General features: G+C 54.4%; 1 pseudogene; it reads right to left on the bottom strand.

Moving 5' to 3' along the window:
• Positions 1 to 6,002: 6,002 nt before the first annotated feature.
• On the bottom strand, positions 6,003 to 6,914 carry LOC136996060 (olfactory receptor 14J1-like; annotated as a pseudogene).
• Between the last annotated feature and the right edge of the window lie 342 nt (positions 6,915 to 7,256).

Here is a 7,256-nt window from a genome sequence, read left to right as displayed (position 1 = left end):
CTGTACACGGACATGTGGATTATAAATGATAGTTGGTGCTGTCCTTTGGGTTTCCGGGATGCTGGTGTCCAAGTCAGCATTGAACACAAGCAGCACAGCAAAGGCAGGAAAGCTGAGGGCAGGCACTGTCAAAGACACCTGGTTATGAATCATAATTTCAAAGTTCATTTTATAAGAGGTGACAACCTTTCGCCTGTCTGAAGAGCTCCTCAGCTCACAGCCTGCTGTCTCATTTCCAGTGGCTCCTTCTGACCAGGTTCCTTGCTCAGGAAGATCAAAGGCCATTGCCTGCAGGTGATACCTCAAGCACACAAGCAGACAAGCCTCTACCCCATGAACAAAGCAGCAAGCACCCTTTCCCAGGATGCATTTCTCTGTGTGTCTGATCAGATGAGCACCACTCAGGCAGTTCTGGTCCCCAGGGGGAAAGTGCTAGTAGTAGATGTGGGCGCTGACTAGACATTGCTGGTAGATGACCACAGAGGCAGCCATCACATAACCCAAAGGGAGGTAATCCTCTTATGTGGCAGATGAGCCTCCAACCACGTAACATGTCTGTCCATGCTTTAATGGCTCTCAAGTGCTTCCACTAAAGGTCCAGATGCTGTAATAGAGGGATGCCAAACAACAGAACAGATTTCCTGCCTAAAAGTAAAAAGGAACAGAACAGCACCAAGTCTATTCATGCTATAACTTTCTCCTTAAGAAAAAGGCACAGATGTACAAATAGAAGTGCTGAAATGATTTTAGCAGCTGCATTGCAGCATTACAGGCTGCAGCATTGTTTATATTTGGTAAATGTAGCCAAGTAAAGAAATGGTTTATATTAATCAGCAAGTGTACTATACCCATTCCTCTTAAGACAGAAGAGAGCTCATTGTGGAAGAAATGTTCACAGTCCTTGACACGGTAAGTCTCTGGCTTCAAGGCAATGCTACTGAGGTTCCTGGAGGGGTCTCCTGAACCCAGTCTATCCCATGACTGGATTCTTAAGGATCACTCTCCTGACTTCTCCTGTGCCGAGGAGGAGAAGATGCTTCAGAGCAGGATTCCTGCTACACTATCACAGGGACAGGGCATGCTGCTACCTTATCCTGAGGATGGCTTCTGTGGTTGTGAAGCCAGGGAATGCAGCCAGGTCTGCCCAGGGCTGTAATTCAGAGCAGTGTCCCTGTGCCCCAGGGTGCTGCGTGCCTGGGGCAATGACTCTGCTGCCTGCAAGGGTCACCCCTCAGCCTGCCTGGGGAACTCCCCACGGCACTGTGGGGAGAAGCTCTGGGTGAGAGGAGAGACTCCCAGCAGGGCAGGTTCATTCTCCTGCCGAAAAGGTGCTGTGTGGGTCAGGGTCACGGTTGCTCACAGCCCCAGCTCACCCTGAGCACATTCCTGAGGGGACTTTTCAAGAGGGAGCTCAGGGCAAGGGCTCCTTGAAATGGAAGGAGCTTTCCTTTTAGGCTATGTGCTTTCAGTTCCCTAATTTTGGCAGGGAGACAAAAGGAAAGAGTTTTCTGGTCTGACAAAAAGCTGGGACTCCTAAACCTTCACTCTCAAAGATCAATAGGTCTGTGAAAAACCTCAGCAAGCACCTTCAGCCTCACCCAGCCTACAAACAGCATCAGCATCACCTTTATGGCATTATCAGCGTTTATGTGACCTGCTCCCTAGGACTTTCGATAACAGCAATGCCCCCGGCCAGTGCCCTGTCCTGGGAGGATTCTGTAAGGCAGAGCTGATCACACACAGGGTAGGATGGGATCTTGTGACAGAGAAAGAGCTGCCGGCAGGGACAGGTCCAGGCAGCAGAGACGGGCAGGGAAGCCCAGCAGAGCCTCTATCCCGAAAGGCATGGACCCCAGGGCTTGAATCTCCTCTGCAGCCAGATGCGTGGCAGAGGAGAGGGGCCTCTCTCCTGCCATAGAGCCATTTCATGCTACATGACAAAGGGGCTGAGAGCAACTGCCCTGCGATGTTGTTGTCTGCAAGGCGGCATGCCCAGCTGGGCAAGGGGAAGGCTTTCCTGAGGGCCCGTCTGTCTCTCTCTCCTTGCCTTCCTTGGCAGCAGGATCATGGCGTTGCTCCTTGTTTCCCCTGTCTCAGCTGGTACTATTTCAGCAGCAAGGAGCTGCCCATCTCTCCTCACAAGTGATTTCCAGTTTATCTTAGTTTGTCTCCAGCAACTCTTGTACTTTGTGCGTCCTCCCTGTGATAGCCATGTTTGTACACAAATGTCTGAATTCCTCCCACTTCTGCAGAGGCACAAAGCCCATCCGTCTGACCCAGAGTCCTTCTGTAAAGCTGCTGATCACTGTGTCAGAGCTGAACTCCCAAGTAGCACCACTGTAATAAAAGGGGATCTCCTTAGTACTGTGCCTGAAGGTTGGGCTCTTCTTCCCAAGCTGGAGCCAAGAATGCGCTCAGGGAATTGCCCCCAAAAAGGCCCTGTTGCCGTGCCTGTGTTTTCCGTGGGCTAAGGGGCATCAGCTCATTCAGGTGATGTATGAGGGAAAGAGGGCTGGATTCAGCTGTCACTTGTGGGTGCCCAGTGTCCCTGGAGAGGGTGAGTGCTCAAGAGCTTTCTGCCAGGGACTGTCCCACCTATTAGACGGCTGGTGATGGGTGCCCATCCTTCTGGAAGGGAGTATGGAGCCACCAGAAGAGCACAGGGGATCTCCAGGGGCAGTGTATGCCTGGGACGAGCAGTGAGTCAAGACTCACCAAGTGGAGTCACCCAAAGGTAAAGGGCTAAACCAAAGAATGCACCAAATCAGGGCTCTGCAATCTCAGGAGAGGGCAGTGGGCTGGGTCTGTGACACCCCTGAGCCTTTGGAAGTGCCCTGTGATTGCTCCAAGCATCCTGCACAGCCACAGACCCTGGGGAGGGCGTTGTCAGGTGCAGTGATGCTGGACCAGCTGGGCCTGCCCTGACCAGCACAGACAGTGCAGTGTCACCCCAAAGCCAGCTCACCCTGCAGAGCAGCACCGACAGCCCGGGACCCTGTGGAGAGCACAGGGGAGGGTTGCAGGAATGGCCATCGAGGCCAGCATGGACACACTGACCTGGGGAAAGGCCCTCGGGGGAGCAGGGACGCCTCCGGAGAAGAGCAAAGGAGCAACCGTGTGCTTGTGGGGAGGAATAAATGAAAACCTGTTTCTGTGTGTGTCACTTCGGGGCAGGTTGCTCTGTCACTGGAGCTGCGTGAGGAGCCCCGGGGCCAGGACTCTTGTGCTGTGCTGGGGAGAGGGGCTGCCCAGAGGGGCTGCAGGCAGCCAGGGTTAAGGATCTCCTGGTCATGAAGGCAGTGGAGACATGGAGTGACTGGCCTCCATTTCCTTGTGCCATTGCTGGCCCCCAGCCCCCCGGGGGCTGATGGGGAGGTTGACACCCCTCTCTGCCCCCCAGAAGCTGCTGTGCCCTTCAGAGGGGCTGGGGCTGTGGGGTGAGTGCCCAGAGCTCTGCAGTCCCCTGTGGTGGGCACTGCTGTGGGGCCACCGCCAGCCTGGGCTGTTCTGCTGGATGGCCTGGGGAGAGGGCAGGGGAGGTGGGAGAGTCGGGGAGGGTCTGGGCTGGTCTGGAAAGGACTCAGGAGAGGAAAAATACCATCAGGCAGCTACTCTGTGTGAATGGCAGTGTGGGAGCACATGGCCGTGTGCTTGCATGGCAAATGCAGGTCTCCTGGGAAAGGCACCAGGACATGGCGGGTGCAGGAGAGAAGAGCCCAGGTTGTTCCCTGTGTTGCATGGACACAATGGGGAAGCTGTGCCAGGGCCATCGTCCCACACCAGCCCCTCACATCACCCCTTTCCAGCACTGGCTGCTCACAACAGCTGTGAGGTGCTCCATGGCCAGCTCCACTGTCCTCCAGGTCTCTGTATCCAGAGACAGGAGAAAAGGCCAGCCTTGCACGGCCTCTCTTCTGCACCACACCCCAGCACATCCCGCAGCACGGCTGTCTGCTAACACCCCCGTAACTGGGAGGCCTCAGGCAGAGCTTCCCCTGGAAAGCTGAGGCAAAAAAGACATTTAATACCCCAGCCCTTTTCATGTCCAAGGTCTCTGGTGCCAGCTCCAGCTGAGCTCTGGCTTTCCTCACTCCATGCCTGTGTGCACCAACAAGGTCTCAACGCTCCCCCTGTGCAACCCAGCTCCCTTCCACCCTTGTGCACTTCCCCCCCAGCACCCTGAGCACTGGTGCTGCTGCCAGGGCAGAGGTGGAGGATCCCCCAGAGCAGCTCCTCAGGGAGCTCCCCAGGGAAAAGCTGTGCCCAGCCCCAGCCCCAGCCCCAGCCCCAGCATGGCAGAGGGGAGCTGCCCTCTCCCCACACACCCTGGTGGTGTCAGCCCCACCTCAGCCTGCTCCTGAATGGCTCCAGCGCAGCCCTCGAGGGAGCTGGAGCTGCCTCTCCTCACTGTGCATCATAAAATCTGACCCAAGTGGCTGCCCTCACTTTTCCATCCACCTAAGACTCTGCAGGCAGTGTTAGCTGAGCAGGGCTCCAAAGCTGAAGCTCTCCTTTCACCTTTACATTGGCTGTCAGGCAAGCGTTGCTGTGGATATATGGTCATCTTTTGCACCTAAAACCCTCTCTGGGTGCTGCTTGGGTCCCAGCATCCCTTTCTAAGGCTTTCTTCACTGTAGTGGGGAGGCAGGTCCAAGGTAGAGAAGGTAGTCAGGTCAGCAGGATGGGGACAGGTACAGGTCCGGATGTGGGAGGTGCAGGGCCAGGCACAGGCATGTCCGCATCATAACTCAGGCAAGGCTCCAGGCTGTGATTCTTCCTTGAGGGTGCAGGAATCACTCTCCAGTGTCCCTTCCTTGCACCTCCTGGGTCCCCACTGCCTTTCCCAAGACTGCAGAGCCCTCATTTCCCCATGCATAACTACATTTAGTGCTCTACCTTCTGGTTACTCCACCGTGGACTGTCCCTCACTTTGTCAGGCTCCACTCACTGCCCACCCCAGGCACACACTGTCCCTGGAGATCCCCGAGCTCTCCTGGGGGCTCAGATTCCCCTCCGCAAGGATGGGCATCTCTCATCAGCACTGTCACCTCTGGGACAACCCCAGGCAGGAAATTCAGAGACCATTCACCAGCTTCACTGGCATTGGTCACCAACAAATGAACCCTGCATCCAGCCCTCAGTCCCTAACACATCACATGTAGACTCTGAGCTTGTCCCCTGCATCCCATGGAGGTCACAAGCAGAGCAGCAGCTCCATTTATGGTGCAATGTCTTTGTGTGTATTTTTGACTCCATCTTCTGAAGAAAGGCCAGACTTGGAAAGGCCTTGAAAAGAGAAAGTCCTGCTGCTGTTGGTGGACATGTCTCCAAGAAAGCTGCACTGACCACTCAAAGGCTGCAGCAAGGAAATCCCTGCTGTGGCAGTGGGGGAATGGTCCTGAGGAGCAGAGGGTCTGTTCCCACAGTCTTTGTCCAGAATCTCCTCCCCTCCACTCCCATTCCACTTTGAATGTTAGAGCTCTGTAGAGGGAAGGGACCTGCCACAGTGACCGCCAGCTGCCACCCTCGCAGAACAGCAGTGTGAGATCACACCCTGACCGTGGCCAGGGGAGCTGAGCTCTCCTAATGGACATAGGACCCATAGTCTCACCCCGCCTGTACTCATCTGAGCCTGACTCTGTGCCCCTGAGCTCCCTTGATGTCGAAAGAGACATTGCCAAAAGAGACACTGCAAAGGGAAGCTCTCCTCATTGCCCTGGGGGCATCCTCGGGAGATCAGACTAGCGTGCTCTGAGGTTCCCCAATCTCTGATGATGAAGGGGGAAGCCTGCTTCCTGCTTCAACATGGTCTCTGGGTCAGATTCAAATGAGAGATTCCTGAGGACAAGTGGCACGAAGCAAAATATGTTTTCTTTCAGGAGAATGTAACAGAGAAAAATAAGAAAGAAAGACAGACATGACCAGCACATAAGTATGATGCCAAATATCCTGGAAATCTGGAGGGAATGCACGTGGGATGGTTATTGGTGCTGACTTTGTACCTACTGAACCAGTTTCTTCAGGGCATCTTTGAGCTCCTTGTTCCTCATGCTGTAGATGAGGGGGTTCACGGCTGGAGGCACCACTGTGTACAGAACAGTCACCAGCAGATCCAGAGCTGGTGACGAGAGGGAAGGGGGCTTCAGGGAGGCATATACTATAGTGCTGAGAAAGAGGGAGACCACGGCCAGGTGAGGCAGGCACATGGAAAAGGCTTTGTGTCATCCCTGCTCAGAGGGGATCCTCAGCACAGCAGTGAAGATCTGCACGTAGGACAGCACAATGAAAACAAAACACCCAAGCATTAAACAGGCACTAACTGCAATAAGCCCAACTTCCCAGAGGTAGGAGTCTGAGCAGGAGAGCTTGAGGATGTGGGGAACATCACAGAAAAACTGCTCCAGGACATTGCCTTTGCAGAGTGGTATTGAAAATGTGTTAGCAGTGTGCAGGAGACCATTGAGAAAACCACTGGCCCAGGCAGCTGCTGCCATTCTGACACAAGCTCTGTTGCCCATGAGGGTCTCGTAGTGTAGGGGCTTGCAGATGGCAACGTAGCGGTCATAGGCCATGACTGTGAGAAGAGAATACTCTGCCAAAAGGAATGAGATAATGAAAAAGAGCTGTGCAGCACAACCCAAGTAGGAAATGGCCCTGGAGTCAGAAAGGGAATTGGCCATGGATTTGGGGACAGTGGTAGAGATGGTGCCAAGGTCGAGGAGGGAGAGGTTGAGGAGGAAGAAGTACATGGGGGTGTGGAGGCGGTGGTCACAGGCTACGGCTGTGATGATGAGGCCGTTGCCCAGGAGGGCAGCCAGGTAGATGCCCAGGAAAAGCCAGAAGTGCAAGAGCTGCAGCTCCCGTGTGTCTGCAAATGCCAGGAGGAACTTGGTGAGGGAGCTGCTGTTGGACATTTGCTCCTTTAGGGCACAGGGCACTGTCTGATGAAGAAGACACATTGAAAATTTAGGACAGCCTTCTCTGAGCAAAAGTTTCTCATAATCTCCCCAAACACACACACATTACCTCTCACCATCTCAGTAGCACCATCATTGAGCTCTGGGGCTTGAGCTCTGATTTGTGCTGGCTGAGTCTGCCATGAGGAGCAGGGGCCTCTGCCCGTGGGCTCCAGAGGAGTCAGCCCTGACGGACAGCACTGCTGACATAGCAACAGGGGTGACTAAACTGTTATATTCCCAGTTCCAGTCAGATTTCATCCACTCATAATGCTGAAGGCATTTTCAGCATCTTCACTC

This window comes from Apteryx mantelli, unplaced genomic scaffold (genome assembly GCF_036417845.1).
Source record: "Apteryx mantelli isolate bAptMan1 unplaced genomic scaffold, bAptMan1.hap1 HAP1_SCAFFOLD_20, whole genome shotgun sequence".
NCBI lineage: Eukaryota > Metazoa > Chordata > Aves > Apterygiformes > Apterygidae > Apteryx > Apteryx mantelli.
This window is presented reverse-complemented; position numbering and strand designations above follow the sequence as displayed.